Raw genomic sequence first — 19,378 nt, 5'->3', positions numbered from 1 at the left:
GCCTGCCTGTCACACCAGAATACTGTTTTAATTGACCTCATGTTTGTATCCATCCACGAGCCAACCTCCACATAACCAAGAACCACGTACTGCTCCCAAAACATAACCTGACCATACTGGAACAGACAGTTCATGCATAAATTGATTCCATTGGTCAACAGTTTAACTATGAAAATGCCTTGATCCTTCTCTGTATGTCATTTCATAGGTCTCCTCCACGTTGCATCTTTTAGAGACACTGACTATTGATGTCCGATGAACAGATGTGCTGTTTACTGGGTAAAAAGTGTCTAGAACGCCGGCCACAAAAAGTTGTTGTGAATGGAGTTAAATCTGATTGGTGACCAGACATAAGTTGTGTTCCTCTGGGGTCAGGACTGGGGACAATACTGTTGATCAGCCTTCTTGATAAGAGGGTCAAGTGCACCCTCACTGAGTTTGCCCATGACACCAGCTTGGGCAGGACTGTTGATCTGGTTGAGGCTAGGAAGGACCTGCAGAGGGATCTCGATAGGCCAGATCGATGGGCCGTGTAAAGCTGTATGGCATTCAACAGGCCCAAATGCTGGGTACAACACTAGGGGCACAACAACCCCTTGCAGTTGTACAGGTTTGGAGAACAGTGGCATCGCCCAGGGAGTCACCATCCCTGGAAGCACTTGAGATATGTAGGATGTGGCACTTAGGGACATGGCTTTGTAGTCGACTTGGCAGTGTTAGGTTGGACTCTGCGCATCCAGCTCCCTGACAGGAGTGGCCACTGAACAGCAGGGGCCTGACAAGCACCAGGGCGGCAGCCTCCAAACCCATCCACCAACAGGCAGGCCGAGGGTCCTCAAGGCCTGCTGCTCCTTCTGCCAGGAGAGCCCTGGCCTTGCAGGCTCCCCCCCGCTGCCTCCATACCCAAATTTCATCTGGCCCAGCAGCAGCACTGGCCCAGAGGAAGTTCCTCTCCTTCCCATAGCCAGGCTCATCCCTCAGCAGCTCTCCACAAGAACCACCCCCTGGAACGACAAGCAGAACCGCACTGCCAAGCAGCTGCACAGTCTCCGTGTTTGCAGATACTCCAAAGCCATCTCAGTACGGTCCTGGGACACCTGTTCTGGGTCAGCCTGCTTGAGCAGGAGAGTGGGACAACAAGACCTCCAGAGGACCCTTCCAACCTCAACCATTCTGTGGCTTTTTCGTTATTTTATGTTCCAACACACCAACAAAACTACCTCTGACTTCTGAAAGCAGGTACCAGTGTTGATCACAATCATTTCATATAAAGTCAGACATTTCATCAACCTCTCCCCACGAGCTAATACTTTCCCCGACAGCCACGTACCTCCTTCCACCTGGGCTTCAGCTGAGCTGGAGCACTGGCCGCTGTGGCTCTTTTAGTGATGCAGGCGTCAGCCATCCAAGCACAAATGGAACCCTTTCAGTTATCACAACGGCACTCCATGGAGCTCTCTGAGACACCTGGGCACGGAGACAAGTGGGCCCACTGAGCCCTCTGCTTCCTTCCCCATCCAGCTATGCCCACCCACCCGAAAGGGCCTGCCTTTCGGGTGAGCCTTACTTTATTTCAGAGACATGTAGACAAGGCAGTAAGGGGTGTGCTTTAGCAGCGGGACTCAATAGGACAAGTTGATCATTGGATTTGATGATTTTCAAGGTCTTTTCCAACTGTGATGATTCTATGATTCTGTGATTTGTTTCTCCTTTCCTACAACTCAGAGAATCCACCCAGTTTCTCCTCCACCCATTGTTTCAAACTTCTCTTTTAACCACTTCAGTCACAATTTGGTAGTTTTCCAAAGTTAATGTTTTTATATACTCCAAGCCTCTTAGGGCCTGCTGAGAGAGAGAAAGGAAGATAAAGCTTAACTCGTATCCAATTTTTCTCACCTAACAGCACAAGTAATAGATGGGTATTTTTAGCAATTCTTTTACCGTACAGGCTGCCTAATCTTTCACACCGAGTTAAATCTAAGACAAAAGGCAGGGAACAAGTGTCCAGGAAGGTACCAGCAAATCTTTGCAGTCTAATGTAGCATTCAGAGGGGCAAACTAACTAAAACTCAGCCAAAATCAAAGCAAATGCAGGGACTCGTGTAGCAGCTGGCGCCCCAGGCAGTGGTGCTTTCACATCTGCAGCACTTACCTCACAATGGACATTACATTACAAAACCATTTCTAAACTCTGCACTCGTCCTTGCTCCAAGCATAATCATAAGATTCAATTATCTACTAAAAAAAGTTGAGTAGTATTTTACTTATTTAAACACAAACAAACAAAAAACTTTCCCCTTTCTTTAGTTCCTTTCCTCTAGCATTTGCTAGTTTTTATTTCTCTGAGCCGTATTTTTTCCTCTGTATATGCTGCCATTAGTGCTTCTTCAGCAGCACTCTCTTGCATTTTCCATTGCTCCCACACACCACTGAAGGCGAGGTCTGGATCCTCACTTTTGGTACCCACAGCAACAGTGTTGATGCTGAGCTGCTCACAGAGGGCAAGAAAAAGGTGACGAACACTGCTAATGTTACCACTGCGCTCACTCACACCCGACATGCATGAAGAGCATAGTTGTCATCTTTCTCCGTGGGCATCAACCTGGATTTGGAAAAATGAAGGAGATGCAGGGGTAGAAAACACAGCCATACCCTTCTCACCACGTGCAGACCTTCCTCTTTTCCTCTGCACCCAAACAATGTTGCACAAGCATGTCCTGCCCTTGGGACTATGCCCTAATTCTGCTGGTGATTATGAAGCTGGCTCACTCAGCAGGGCATTCCTGCACTTCACTTCTTTGGATAAACATTTTTGTGCAAATTTTCTTTGTGTGTGGTGCTCAGTACACCTCTCCATTACTTCTTCCGCTGCTAATAACCTACAGTGACTTAATTTTGTGCAAGAAAAAGTTCCTCCATTGTGGAACTGTTTTAATTAGTTCTCTGATTTGTTAGCAAACTAGGAATACAGCCCACTTTTTTTCCTGTAGCGGTGCCACTTCATCCATTGCTACAAACAACATGCTGGGACTGCAAGGACACAAAAAAACCTCTTCGGCACTACAGGAACTGGCAGACTCATCAAGCGTACGGTGATAAAATTTTCTGCTACAGTCTTAAGGCCTGGCCCGGCTGTCAATGTGGAATCAAAGGAAAACTTATATATTAAAAATGTAACTTCAGAGAAAAATAATCTATAGAACGTTATAATAACTGTTAACATGTCACCAAATTCTATAAATTTTGAAGAAAACCGCTGTTCACATCTGAAACTCATGACACTATATGAGTCACCAAGCCATCCTAAGTCATACTACCTGTTCCTTTGTTCTACTGTTTTTGCCACAGAATAAATAATAATTAAAAAAAGGTTTAAACTTTGTCATAACAAGTGAAAGGAGATCAAAGCAGGCTGGTGAATGAATAGAAAATACTGAATCCTCTCACAAACACAGTAAGCCAGCATGCCATAACAAAAGAATCACAATAAGTCTTCCATCTCTATGCCAGACTTCATCTGCTCCCTGGCCAAGAAAGTCAGGATTGAATTAAAAAAAAAAAAATAAAATAAAAAAACATTAACAAACGTTATGTCCAACCTCCAAATATTCTCAGCTTAAATAGAAAACATACATACTATGTTTAAACTGGCAACGTACCCATGCAATTTGTTCCTCAAAATTCTTAATATGTTATTAAAAGTTTACATGTTGTTGAACTGCCAGAAAGCACATTTACATCTTTACAATTGCCTCTTGCTCTCGCAAACAGTATTCCATTATATTTTTCTAGTACACAGCTGAATACAGCAGCTGTGAAACTCAGGAATGCCAGCAACCAATTAGGCTGGCATAAACCTCGTCTAGCATATAAAGCAAGACCAAGCTGCAAATGCTAAAAGCATAAGAGCCAAATCAATCTGCAGTGGCTGAAGGCAACATCCTTCATTTCTGGTGTGTTTTCTGGAGCTTATATGAAAATCTGAAATGTAAACGTGTTCACGTAAACACGGATGTGCATGAAACTAAAAAGAGCAAGTGATTACAAAATGACTATCTTCACACACATTTCAAAAACAAAAGAAGGAAGTCCAGCCATAAAGGTGATGCACTGACTCTTCACATTTACAGTTCCTCTCCTTACATTATTAGAATTTACATCACAGGAAAAACATTTTTTGTTGTTGTTTTTGTTTTTATGTGAAGTAGTTACATTGCTTTAGAACTAAAAGCTGATTAAAGAGTTATTTGAACGTGGCATTATTTCTGTGAATGAATTCTGTCAGATAGTGCAGAGTTTATCTTCTACAAACTAGAGCATGCAGAAAACAATGCTGCAAGTAAAAGACAATGCAAATGTACGTGAAGCCACCTGAAATACACTTATGTTATAATATGCTCCCCTTTATTAATACAAGCGAACAACATCAACTCTTACAACTCCTAGTCATCTTATGAAAATTTTAAAAACAGAAGAAATAAAGCAAATGAGCACAAATTTCTGCAGAAAAAGCAGATAAAACGCCTGTAATGTAAGAACTACTGATGCAGAAAAAACATTTAGGAAGAAGCAGCAAAAGCAAATAAGCAGGGTAAACCAAACATGTTAATCTATCCTCACCCTAGTTAGCAGTGCCAGCTGGTAGAAAATCCCAAGAGGTACTTACATCTTTACCTATGAGAAAAATCAATGTTTTCTACCTGCAAAACTTGAAAATCCTGCAACTCTGAAGTAGTGACCGATTTCAATACTAAATCCATAGCCTTTTCATATTTCTGTTACTTTTCAGAAATTTAAGTTACCAGATGTAAATATGAGTTTGTGTTTCTGGAATTACAGCCTTGGCTAAAGCGTTGGCTGACATGTGACCCAAACCACTCCATTCTCTCAAGTGACTCAAGAAATAAGGCTGGTGAAAGACCACAGCCTTCCCCACCCTTCCAAATAATTAGGGTGTACTAAAATGGCCTAAAATGACATTGCGTTTGTACTTCTTATGCAAAGGTTTTGTGAAGTCTTAGAAACCTTCGAGACCTAATAGTTAAAACCTCACACATGGAGATTCAACACATAATGTTACCTCACCTACAGACACCTGGACATAGGCATAGAACAGAGACATATTTCACCTTCACCCTCTGCCAATTGATATTCTTTTGGAAAGAATACAAATGATAAGTTTTATATTAAAAAAAATGTTTATGTACGTTTAGACATGAAGTTGTGAATCAGGAAGCAGTGCATACCAGAATGAAAGTGGTCCGAAACATTTTACCCATGCTATGGGCTGCAATACACAGGGTTTTGATGGAAGAATCTTGCTGCTCTTACAGAGCTCCAAGAGCAAAAAAAAAAACTAATGCTTTATCCACCAAACAACATCTATAGCAAACATCCAAGGAAAAATCCCAAGGAAGAAGACAATCCCAGTGTAGATGTCCACAGCGATGTTAACTGTGACTATGTTCCCATTCACTTCATCAGCGCTTACAACTTCTCTCCCTGCACTGGATGGACAGTTCTTCTGTTAATTCCCCAGGGAAAAACCGGCAGTAATTGACAGATGTTTCTTTCTCCACATCACTAAGCATGCTTGATTTTATTTTGTTTCAAAGTCTCATTTATCCACATACAAGCAGCCCTGGTATAATGAAATGTCTGAGCCTTTTCAGCTATCACAATCTACTTTTATTCTCTTTGTTTCTATCACGACCTATGTTTTAGTTTTGTTTAATTTCATCATACAAATGCTTTATTTTTTGCCATGCTACACTTCCTTGTTATCTTGGTTGTTACTTCAGTTATGTTAGCACACTGTCACTATCGTATGCAGTATCTACCTTGTCTCTAAAGCAAGACTTTAAGCACTAAAAGAAGCCACATAATTTTTCATTACAAATATATTTCAATATTATTTTTGGTGAATGATCCCTAGCTACCAATTTGTTTTATTTTTTTATCACAATACCTGAGTCCTTCAAAAAACAAGCTTGTCATAACTGCACGTTTTGACCTCTGTAAGCCTCTACAACATAACAGGATTTTGAGAACAAAAACTAACATAAACCAAACCATGTTTCCTGTATCTGTCTGTATATTCCAGTTTTGAATTAAAATCCAACCTAGTCTGCTCTCAGCCCCACCCAGAAAGCTACAGAACTCAGAAGAAAATCCCCATCCAAGATATGTATCTGATTTGTATGGAAAGAAAAAAAAAAATCAAATCAAACACAATGCTTTAGAAAAAGAAAAACAAAGTTTCTTTTTTTTTTTTTTTTTAGAAAAACAAAGTTCACAAATCTTACTGACAATCCACTAACAAATGAGGGAAAGAGGAAAACAAAAACAACCAAAGCTCACATGCCAGTGAAGTGTGTGTAGCACTTAGCTTCAAAATACAAAGAGCGTATTTCACGTCTCTCAAACAGCAAACAGGACATGAGCAACTTTTTGGTCCCCCTTGCATTTAACATCAGTGACCCCTTCCACCCCAACCACTATATTGTAACTTTACTTGCTTAGTCTAGCTGAATTTGTGAACTGCCTAAATGGGTGCACCTCCTCTAAAGACATTTTCTAGAGCTGCATCCCCCTGCTGCTGTCTCAGTTTTGTGTTTCTCTAAAACTTGTTAAATCTCTAGTCTTTTTAAACTACATTAATTGCCTTTTAATTTAATTTAATTTTATTTTTTTTGCTGCTGACCTTTCATTTTCCAAGCCATTGTGTAATATTTCCCCTTACATTCAAAGCAAGCTTCTTGTGGCTTCCCCAGTTAGAGGAACACTGCTTTTCACTTCTCTTCACCAATCCAGTTTCTTTGGGGATGTGGAGCTAACACTCTTGTAACTGTATTCAATGCACATCACTTCACATTACCTAGCTCCTCTGGTAGCAGCCTTGACTTTATTCGCTTTCAGAAGCTACAACTGCCCATGAAATCAATGGCAGTCACCCCTCTGGCTTCACAAAAAGAATGAGGAAGAACTCACCACTGCAGCATTCAGAAGCTACAGCTCTGTATTGCTTCCATAGGTGTCAGCGTCAGAATGAGATAGAAGACTTGTTCATCAAGCAGCTCAGTGCAGGAAGTATCATATCACAATGGGTAACAGATGCACTGATATCTAGATATTTATCAGCCAGTTACCTCAGCTGCACCACGCCAGTCATCCTATCATTTTTAAAAGACACCAAATCCTCCACATGCAACAACCACAGAGAAAGACATTTGGAAGGAAGCATCTGTCCAATCATCTAAAGCATACTACTGTAAGTCCTATTAAATAAAAAATAAAATAAAATAAATAAAAAAAACAACAACAACACAAAAAAAATAAAATGCTTTAATAAGCTGAATTTATTTCCCCTTCATGTTACTAGGCTGAGCACCTCTGCTGTTCATCCTGGTGGCAAGTGGCACTAGCACCTCACTGTCAACATATACAAACATTTTCTAGATTACACGTGTTCACAGCCACTTAGTACTCTGTACTTTCTTTTATAGCTTGTACAAGGACACCTGTACAGGAATGGTGAACCTATCTGTATCTGTCTCAGCCCAAACACTCAGCCCTTCTTCAACGCTGCCAACCAGGATGAAGTGTGATATTCAACATACAACTCAGACTGCAACACTCACTGCCAAATTACAGTAATAATGAAATTGCACTCACTTTTCCCCTTGCCAATTCACACTGGTGGTCCACAATTGTTTGGTGATTAACTAGAATACCAAGATTTTTCTCCTGTCATTTACAGTTTATGAACTCCCAATTTGTAGCAAAAGCATTTTTATTTTGTGTTATTATGTTTTACCCCAGTTTATTCCATAGCTCATACTCGTTCTGCATGATATAAATCTCCACAGAGTTGATACTCCCACTCTAGCATAGCAATTAAGTTTCCCAAGAACAATGTTACTCTTTGTGTTAAGGCCAGGAACCACTAACAGCCAGCCAGTCCCAACACAGACCACAGAAAGAGTTAGCAGAAATTAGTAGGTACGCCACCACCACCTTTCTTAAACATATGACAATTCTTGTATTAAACCTGAATCGTTTATCTTGCTTTACAAAAGCATTTTACTGAAATTCAGAGAAGCGTATGGATTACCTTCAATAATGTAACAACCTTCAATACTAGCAACGCTATGCAAAGCCTCTGCATCCATCCCGGTCACTTCTAGGACACTTGTCTGGGACACAAGAGACCAGAAGCCTATCAGCATCTGTCCTCCATTGCTTGCTACTACTTTCTGTTGAGGCACTCCAAGTTACAAGACTGATTCGGTTAAATTTGTATTTACCCCCCGTTTTAGTTCCAAATCAAGCAAGGTGAGCTAAAACGACTCCTGAAACTGATGTTAATGTAATGGCTGATTCCTCCATCACCCAAAATTCTTTTTTAGAGAGGCTGTGCAATCTCCCTCCTCGGAGATCTTCAAAATCTAGCTAGACATGGTCCTGGACAACCTGCTCTAGGTGTCCCTGTCTCCTCCAGAGGCCCCTTCCAACCTCAGCCATTCTGCGAATCAGTATGGGCTGGCTTGTGTCCGTGACACCCCAGGACAGCGTGTTTCAAGACAGACTACCCACACCTGCAGCAGTTGGTGTTCTGCGCGGGTCCCTCGGCTGTGCCTACATTAACAAGCGGTGTATGGCAACAGGAGCAGATCCGCAAAGCAAAGCAGGTGGTGCTGAGGATCCCACATTCACACTGTATGTTCCAAAGGGACTGGGGGAAGTAGTGCCACAGACCAAACACCATGTGTTGGAGAGCACTGTGTACGTTTAACTGGAAGGAGCGTTCCAGAAAGGGTGCATCCAAAAGGAATGTAGCACGCTCCAAGGCTAGTTTCAAAGTGAACTAAATCATAGTACAAGGACGTAAGGGATGATCAGAAGATGTATATTCAAAGTTAGTTCAGGATCTGAACTGAAATGCTTGTATAGGCATATCCCAGCGGTCCAAGCAACAGACCTTAATTTTTTATGCTAACTCACTTTGACCTATACAGAAACAGAAAACTGCATTGTAGCCTCCCACTATGATGCCTTTAGAGCATGAACATGAGCGTATGCTGGCTGTCCTGGGATGTGCAAGAGAATATGCAAGTGCAATACCTACTGAAATACCTACAGAAGGGCTGCCCAGGCAGTGATAGGCAAAATGATGCAGTTCAGGTCTCTTCTCAGCAACCAGCCAAGAAAGTTCAGGTTTCCGACAGGAGGTGGGTCATCTGGTTCCCTTCCAATGGGAGCCTGGAAGTAAACTAGTATGTGTGCAATGACAATGGTCATGGTACCAAAATCCTAGACTAAAATAAAGTGCAAGATAAATTCTCAATACATACACAACCAGGACACTCAGAGCTGTGAAAGACTTTAATCCTCTCACCAAGAAGATTACATGTAAACAAGTGAGAACGAAGGAGGGGACTGGAAAGTGAAGCCATGTGTTGTAGGCTTGGTTTTGTTTTGTCTGTTTGTTTTAATGTGACAGGCTATTCAAAACATTAGCCAGAAACTTACATGTCATCTTCCAGCCTGATGTTCAGTTACATGCCAAAGTACACCAAGCTCGGGGTCTCATCCTTTGGCAAAACAGGTTTTAGAGTAGTTAGATGCCATGATAATTATGAGGAAAAAAAGAGAGTGCACAAAAAGGTGGCAGATGAGCTTTGACACAGACAAAAGAAAGAAAAAGCACTCAGAGAAAAATAACCTAATTTATGGATACACAATGCTGAGACTGCAGCTAGAAGTTACAACTCAGATAAGAGATCCCTTAAGATATCATTCACCGTTCTGTAAAATCATTGATTCAAAATGCAGCTGCAGAAAAAAAGAAAAAAAAAGTCAATAAAAGATTGACCGTCATCAGGAAGCTAAAGAATAAAACAAAGTGTCACTGTGAAACACTAAATAAAACCTTGCTGTACCCACATCTTATCTACTGTTTGCACTTGCCATCACACCTCAAAAATGATGTAGAGGAATTAGAGAAGGACAACTAAAAGGATGAAGAGAATGAAACAAGCAAAGATCAATGCACCTGAGAATGCTCGCCTACAAGGAAAAGGCCACAAGTGGATTTGTTTGAGCTTCATGGTCAGAAAGGACAAAATGAGTAGAAATCGCTATTCACACAAATCCTGCAAGGCTAGAACTAGGAGCACACTCTTCAAGTTTCAGGCAGATAAAAGTAATAATGCATTTGGCTATGTAGCAAACAGTGAATTTCCAGATCTTGCTTTCACAAGAGATTCATGAGGCAGACAGGGTAATCTGCTTCAGAAAGGTATTCAATAAATTCACAAACCATAGGTCTATAAATGGATATTTAGCAGGACTATGCGGAGTTGCACTCCTAGCATCTCAAATGTAATTCTGGATACTGGGGAAACACAAAGGCATCAATCAGACTACAGGTGGCAAGGCGGGTCTGCTTTCCCTGAATTGCCTCTCCTACTGCAGTAGGCTAGACGAGCTATCGGTGTGATCCACTGGGGCAGGTTACGGCAGTGGTTCGCATACTTTAAGGTGATGAATGAACCCCAAAAAGACAGAAATACTTCACAAACTTTAAAAAAATAAAAATTAAAAAAAAATCCACTCTCTCCAATTTCAGTAGAAGTCTTGAATAGAAAGAAAAACAAGTTTTCCTTTGCTTTTCATAAAGCAATCCTATTCGTTTTGTTCCACAATCACAATGAAATCTCCATTCCAATCTGTAGAAAAAGTCCACCCCGAAACAACAAAAAATACCCATTTTCAGTATGCACACAAGGTTTTCCAACTCCCACTGGCCTACTTGAGCTCCCTTAAATTCTCAGATTTGAGGAAAATTAAGTAATTAGAGTTGTAAATTTCATTCAAAAGAGAACAAGACATTAGCTTATGACATTACAGTATTTCCTGTCCTGTATCATATTTTTCTTTTACTATGGCTGCGTAAGTGAAGGTTTTCATTCAATTAATGGTAATGACATTCACATCTTTTCTGCCACTTGACAACTTGTGTGGGAATAGAAATGTTGTTTTTGTAGAGTTATGTTGTTTAGAGAAAAGGAAGGTGGTATTGAGATACGCTTACAGTGATAAGAAAACTTAGTAGGCGACCATGTAAAATGCAGACAACCAGACTTCTTAAGACAATTAGGTGAAAATCACAGTGTCAAGTCAAGTCAAGCCCGCCATTGCAATCACAAATAAATTACTGCTTCACTGAGATCCTCGCCTGAGCTTCAGTTATTGGCTGTGGAGTGTTTCTCACACTTGTAAACAAGTTGTAAGAATAGTTCAACATCTTCTTATGTCTATATTTTTTTTTTAATTTTGGAAGACAGAACATAATCTGACATCTTCTTGCACATTTATTCAGCAGTTCCTTTAAGTCCTTTAAAACAATTTTGCAGGCAGCTTCCTTAAAATCTTTTAAAATTGCTCATGAAAATACCTGTCCAGAATCTTTCATTGTATATTTTTACAGATCCTCTATTTTTAGAAGTCCTCTGTGTTCAGTACTAATTTCAATACAGTTGTGACTGAATCTACCTTTACTCCTACATACCATGTCTCTCTTTCAAACAGCACTGTGGTTTAGAGGTTGTAGATTTTTTTTCACTTTACTACAACAGGATTTAAGATTGTGGTGGACTCAAATAGCGTGGTGGATACCCTCTGCCAAAATACTGAGATGACTTGGCCAGTGTTCTCCCTCCCTTCCCCCTTCCTCATTTTGTTTGTTGCTTAAATAAATAGCAGAGACCTCTTTCTCAGGATGTTCTCTGCTTTCTCTGAAGCTAACAGTAGCTGCCCAGAAACAATAGATTCTTGCATCACACAGAAGTCTTCTAGTAGCACCTTATACAGATGATTTCAACTGGTACCATCTGCCTTTTCTGACATACCTGTCAATATTTTTTTCTCCCCTTATTTTACAGTACTACATTCAGAAAGAATATTTATCATAACTTACTACAGAGTTGTCAAATGTTGATCTTGGTTAAAAGGCATTTTTCATTTTATACATGTTTAAAGACTGTATTTTAGCCTTATCTTAACAAGGTTCCAGAAGTTCAAGATCAAACCATTAAGTAAACTTGGAATAACATTTTAATTCTTCTCTGTGGTTTGATAAAAGCTCGATGTAACTTAAAAATTTTCAGATGGTGACTTATATTCACCCCACTGATCACCACTTGAGTTTCTATTCTATTAAACTGTCAAGATAAACTGGAAAGTTCAATTCATAAATACTAAAGCAAAACTACAAACAAAACATGTAAATATAACCCAGAATTTAATCAGTAAATTGGAGAATTGCAAAATCTAAGCGTGCTTGTGCTTTTCAAAGTGAATTCACTTCTACTGCCTTCTTTCTAGAGTCATAAATAGAGTACAGATATACTGTGGACTTTGTTTCTAAGGAGAAACCTTTACACAGATCTCTCTCTCTACTCCCCTCCACTTATATACATATCTGGTGGGCAATTTGAAGACAATTCTTCACTTACTAGCCCAACAGGAAAAAAATATGCTTAAAATACTCATACATGGGATTATGTAGAGCTTTCAGTGTCAAATGAGAGCCATGGTAAACTCAAACTTGCACCTGACTACAAAGCTTCAATTGAATTAATGATAACTTGAACGCGAAATAGCATTCTTCTATGGGGGAAAGCATGACCACCCACTGTTGTCAACAATGCCACCAAAGCCAAAGATTCATTGTTATAAGCAAGTTACCTTACTCATTTTATTTCTACCTGATATTGCACAATTGCATTTTACAAAGTCCTGGAATTATCAGTGTTGCAGATAATGCAGCAGTGGCAAGGAACAAGCAGATTTTTCCCTCTATGAGTATGGGAAACCTTAATGCTGCTTATGCCACACGCAGCCAGAACTGCTACTATGTAAAAACAATAAGCTACACTGAAAGCAGTGCTATTTGAATAAAGAACAAAAAGTTCCATTGTCACATTCAAGCCTTTAGGTAGCAAAATCCCTCATTCTTCGCTTTCAAGAGTCAAATGTAAGATCAGACTCCGTTGCTGAACGAGAGCCTGCTCTAATAAAGAAAACCAGGAAAAAAAAAAAGAAAAAACACCTTACAAAGTAGCTTAATTACTAAATCTAGCTGATACTCACCTGTTGTAAAAGGCCATTTGAAGTTCTCGTTAAAAGCATAGTTATACAGTTATTTCCAAGAACCTCTACTGACTCGTTTACACTAAGCAATTCTAAAATTATCTTGGGTTCCTAGCAACATAAAAGAAGAACTGAATTTAGACTGTAATAGTAGAGTTACCAACAGTCTTCTAGGTATTCTCTATTTGTGTAAATGATTCAGGTCACCACAGACATTCAAAAATAAAAACTAAGCATAAGTCTGAAAATATAATTCCTTTTCCCAGGGAAGGTAATTCTCATGCAATTTTTTCACAAAGCGTTACCACTTTTTGTCTAACAGATGTAAAATCTAGTTTTAAATATTCAGCAATAACTAAATTCAAAGACATCGAAATTAACTCTACAGAACACTCTTCACCAGAGAAATGGCAATACGATTGTCCTAATAACCTCCCTATCTACGGCTGCTTTTTCCCTCCGCAAGAGATTAACAAGGCACAGAGAACAGTGGCAAAATACAGGAACATCTAGCCCCACATTCTGCCTCCAACAGTGGTTCTACTTCAGAAAATTATTCACCAAGATAAATGTTCTTCACCCACTTCTACCAAAGCAACAATTTATGGATTTTCTAAGCCAACAATTGTCCTGTTTATCATGATACTTCTGGGGATAGGAACAAAATGCATTTCCAGGATATCAGACACAGTCATTACTGTTTCATAGCTAAACAGATACTACAGTATTCAAAGCGTCCATTACAGGGGTCAAAGTTGTAGGAAAATCATGTCAACCATCTGTCTATCTCTATATTGGGAATATTATAGAGAGCTCTTGGCTTTTTAATTCTTTGAATGAAAATAAAAAATAGTACTGAAACAAGAGTATAACAACCATGAATATTTTAAGGAAAGTAACAAGGACAGAAAACGAAATGGAATGCATTTGAACACAGAGTAAGAACAGTCTCATGGATGTAACTCATAGCAGTTTATGACAACCTACACCTGGATTACCATAGTTTTAGTTTCCCAGCCTCCCTCCCTGCAACACTTTCAACTGAAAATTAACACTGATGCAGTGGGCAGACAAAAGCAGCCCAGATTTAACCATCTTAAACAGATATGGAATCACACCAGTAGTCAAAATTACTAAAACTAACTTAATTGTGCTAAGTGTCTAAAAGTCTTAAGTATAAAAATCTCTACCAAAAATAACAGAAAAAAAAATAGTCCAAACAATACTGCTAGAAAAATACATTTTAGTCTCTATGTTCAGTTCAGAACTGAAAATAATTTAAATAAAATCCCAAATATGAAGTCACAATAAAAACTAAAGGTTTAGAATATACAATAGCAGGCATTTTTTTTTCTTACTATAATTTTTCCCTCCAAAATACTAACAAGAAATGCAAAAAAGCATATACTTAAGAAGAGACAAGTGGTAAAACTGGAAAACAAAGATAAGCTTTCACGCCAGCAAAAAGAATCGGTCATATACCTGAAAGCTTGTTCATGCTTTTGAAATAAAAAAGAGATAATAACAAAAGCATATTACAGCTCCATCAAAACTTTTCACCCTAGATCTGAAAATACATACTGAAAGCATTTATGCATCCAGACTACTCTAACTATGCTACAGAGACATTACAAGAAATTAACTATTAAAAGTAAATGTCTTCTTAAAAACTATTTATTTTTAAATTGCAAACCCATCCTGACTGCCCATTCATTTTGTTTACTGCACATTCCCATTACTGTACAAATTTCAGATGGCTTGGGTGTCCTTGCTGTGGACTTTCATACCTCAGTCTTACATTACACTGGAAATTAAACTTAACTCTGAAGAGCTAACTTACCATATGCAACTGCATTCTTTTTTCCTCTGTTGTGTACATTCATAGCTAACACTGCATTTTAGCATTTGCAATGGGTTGATCACATATTCTCTTCCTGATCTCAATATAGTGAGGATGACAAGAAAAACCAATAAATAGTAAGATGGGAGAAAAGTCAAAAAAGAAAGATCACACTCTATGATGTAAGCAGTAAGTGATTTAAAAGGTAGAACTTAAATGAGAATACAGAAACGAAGAGAATTCGCTCTGTTCTGTTACTTATTTCCCAAGCACAAAAAAAATCACAATTCCACAGGTCGATCCGTTCAAAATACCACGGATTTTGTGCTCTAGGAAATGAGCTCATCTGATAAATACTCCATACTGTTCTCTCAACTTTTACAGCCTTTGAGTAAGTACATATATGCAAAGAACTCAAAAGGTTAATTCATGCTCTGGAGCAAATAGAGATACCTTTTCAGTGGCACTGCTTTTCACTCAGACATGACCTCTTTCCATCAATTCGTCATCTTTTCCCACCTCGACAAGGGGTGAAGCCAGGCTTGATGCCATGCTGTCAAGAAGCAGCATGATAAAGTCTTCAGTTCGTAAATCCATAAGAAGAAAACAGGAGTAAAACTGGATGCCGGCAACAAACCACATAAAAGGAGTGGGTAGAAAGAGCAATAAGTTTACCTACCAAAAAGAAATGAAGGGTGTATTTCCCCACAACACAATGAGATGGAGGGAAAAAAAAAAAAAGAAAAATGAAAAAAAACACCGACCATGTAACACAAGCTGTATGATCCAATGGCTATACACAGCTCTAAAAGACATTATTACCAGTATGTGATTCTGTACTGAACACAGAACAAAAAGATGAGAAGACTCTCTGAAGATTAGCATTTCAACTCTTGTCATTCAAGAGCTATTTATGCAAAATATAGAAGGCCGACATAAATATCTGAAAATCTACTTACTGAGTATCAAGAACAGAATGCTTAAAAAGTGATTTTAAAAAGGACACAGCAAACTTAACACGTCTTCCTAGTCAACATTTCTGCAGGAACAATCCCCAGAAATTGGATGCAACAAGATGAGCACCTGCACTGGATAAGTAAGTCTAAATGCTGGACACATTAGCTCCACCAACAATGCCGGACTTGAAGTCCCGTTTGTGATCTGGCCACTAGGGAAGGACAAAGACACATTGTGTCAAGTGTGGCTTACATAGGGATTAGGTAATTGAGTCAAATGATTTAAATAGGGTAACAAAAAAGTCTTAGTCACAGGGAAAGAACAGATATATGTCACCAAAGGAAAGAGTAAAGCACATTACCATTTAAATCTACCCTCAAGAGCTTGTTAAATAGGGTGACTACCCAAACCTGAACTGAATTTTTATAGCATCATTATACCTTCTATCTTGCTATAAAATCATTACTGCTATTGGGAGCTGCATATAAATGTCAAGATCGTCATAGGGGATCACCCAAAACACAGAGGATGGTGTAGACACTCAACACTAACAAACATCAGTTTCATGCAAGTTGGGCTTTGAAAAAACAAAATAAAACAAAAATCATAGCCCTTATCGTTACAAAAATATAGTCTCCTTTGTATTTGATGGTTACCATGATGTTTTGGCATGCATAAGGAGAGAGAAGCTCTAGCAGGGTTTTGAACTAGATGGATTATCTTTGACCATGACCAGTTTCAGCTGCTTCAGAGACAAGTTGAAAAAAAAAAATTCCTAAGTAGGCAATTACAAAATAACACAGCCACAGGCAAGATTTTCTCCTGCCTCCCATCAGTTACAGGTTATTTAAACTACAGGCTCGGGTAGAACAGAAACTACCTTTTACAATGGGTGGTGTATTTTGTTTAAGCTTTGTTACAAAGCTGGATATTCCTATCACCCATACCAACATCCTCCCTAAAATTCTGCTGGGCTTCCAGCATCCACGTCCTGTGGTAATAAACTCCATGTGAAAACAGTTCCAAGTTTATTTTCCTTTTTTAAGTTTTAAGTTTTCTCCTTCAAACACTGGCTACTTCAAACACTTCTACTGTTATTCTATCATGAAAATAAATAAATAAATAAAAATGAACAAAAGCTCACAATCTTTCTTTTTCATGTGATTAACCATCAAATCTGTAAAAATGAAAAGAAGTCACCCTTTTTCTTTTCCTGGAGTTTTTGTCAAATCTTCACTTTCCCCAATTACCAGAAGGTCCTTTCTCCTCATCTGCCGCTTTACTTCCGACAGCGACACCACCACTGTATTCCACTCCTCTCCAAATGAGCAAATATGTAATTAATTTCTCTGTTCTTCTAGGTAGTATTTCAGATTTGCCAAGATGGAGAGGATAGGAACAGCCTGAGGAGGAAATGGGCAGAACACAACTGGACTGGAAAAGTAAAGGGGAAATACCAATTAGCCTACCGGAGGTCTGCAGGGCATAAGACAGATTTATCCTATTTCAGCAAAAGACTGAATTTATGGGGAAAAAAAGAAAAAAAAAAGACATTTTTTCTCCAAGTAATTATACAGGTCTTTGTCATCATTAATTGGATAACACACAAGATGTGGGGATAAGTTCACTTGCAAAGCAGTGGGCTATTATTATTTGGGTAAGGGGAATTCATCACCAGACAAATACCCATGTCTAGACCTGGGAACGGCGCATCTTCTGGACAGGAGGAACCACCCTCACAGCTGATCTCGCAGCTACGTTCTGGCTCACTCTTCTGTGTGATAAGGCACATTTTTCATGACTAGAAACACAGTCCATTGTTAGAAATTCACAATCTAAAACAAACGAGTTCTTCCCTGTTTCCAAGACAAATTACCAAGGCTTATTTCAAGTAACATAAATAAACTGTACTTAGATAAATAGTAAATTTCAGTATCAGAAATGATTATTAAAATCCAAACGAGGTGACCACTTGATACGCTCTTACATGAACATAATGAGTTATCCCATGTAATTATAATTGGAAATATTATCTGTTACTCTAGACAACATTTATACCAATGTTTACCCACTGAGAAAAAACAGATACACAGCAAGCAGCTCTGCATCGTCAATGCATCGTCAATCCTAGAAAATGTTGGGTTTTATCCAAATGCTGGTTTTCATATGTTGTTGGCCATGAGCTCTAATAATGCTTTTCATTTGTAGAACATCTATATTCTATACAGTCCTGTAAGAAATCTCTCACTTAAACACTTAAGCCTAATTAGAACTTTTCAAAATGACAGAATATGTAACATTTCTTTCCAGAACGTTCTGGTCTCATTCTCACACTTCTTGTGTTTTACATGTCTTTGAAATTTTTTTGTAGCAAAGATGGATGACTTTTAACAGCAATGTTTTATTGAAAAAAAAAAAAGCTATTCTCTTCATTCTACTTTTTATTTAAAGAAAAATAGAGTTATCTGGAATTAATAAAGCTTTGTATTCAAAAAAGCCTTTAGCATAACTGGTGGACAGATGGGAAAAAAATGCATACTTGTTCAAATGACCCCATTAACAAAACAGGACTTTATTTTATTCAGCAAATGAACACATAAATAAGGAGATTTTAAAGAATTATTGTACTCACCTCTCAAAGCATAAATTTAGTTTTAAAAAAGGAATTCCTAAAAACAAGACAAGTGCGGAACAACAGACCAATCAACGCACCACCTTCTCTAGAAGCTTCTTAGATGGTTAAAACCATCTAAGCTTTCTACCTCAGGTAGCTGGTATGATAGATGGCCCTGGTTCTACCCGGGATACAGGTTCCAAGTTGGGCACACGCAGGTGGTGCACTCTTCCTGACAGAGAAGGTCATACTTCACACCTCTACTTTCTCCCAGCCACATATTTCCTACACACAGATCCTTTTGGGGTCACAGACCCTCTGAGAATCATCTGAACTCCCTAATCCTGCAGAAAACTACCATATCCAAAAGTCTGCAAATTCCATGCAATTAAATCGTCAGAATAAAATCGTGAATTAAATCGTCAGAATAAAAATAGTGGCCACAATGGATGCAAGATGGAGCTCCTAAGAACAACGCAACTGGCAAAGGCATCTTGTTAGAAGCAGCCAAGATCAACCTTGATTGCTTGTGCAACCACAGCCCACGTTGGTAGCCTACCTTCTGAAAGGCAAAGCAATCTACATACAATGTAGTGCGGGCTGGCCTTTGGTATTTGTCTCAAAATGCTCCCTTCTGCATATCTGGTGATCCAGCAGCCCTGATGGAAAACAAGAAAACACCGCAATAACCAGGACCCACCAACCCTGGTACAACACTGCCGTGTGGATGCTCACATGAGGACCACGGCAACGTAAATGCTCAAGCCCCTACCGTCTGCATGACTGCTGGGAAGACAACCCCTGGTATATTG

The 19,378-nt window shown here is 39.0% G+C and overlaps 1 protein-coding gene across 5 annotated transcripts in view; it reads right to left on the bottom strand.

The window, feature by feature from the left end:
- Positions 1-19,378, bottom strand: part of KIF2A (kinesin family member 2A) — a 53,218-nt gene that overhangs the window by 32,729 nt on the left and 1,111 nt on the right. The window contains exon 1 of one of the 5 annotated variants that reach the window (XM_032205469.1): positions 1,331-1,383. The exons of the other annotated variants lie outside the window; for them this stretch is intronic. The gene's annotated coding sequence lies outside the window, so the exon portion shown is untranslated. Of the gene's footprint in view, positions 1-1,330; positions 1,384-19,378 lie in introns of those variants that run through there. 5 annotated transcript variants of the gene reach the window in all.

The sequence above is a fragment of the Aythya fuligula genome, chromosome Z, assembly GCF_009819795.1.
Source record: "Aythya fuligula isolate bAytFul2 chromosome Z, bAytFul2.pri, whole genome shotgun sequence".
NCBI classification, from domain to species: Eukaryota; Metazoa; Chordata; class Aves; order Anseriformes; family Anatidae; genus Aythya; species Aythya fuligula.
Note: the sequence above shows the minus strand (reverse complement) of the source record. Positions and strands in the feature narration are given on the sequence as shown.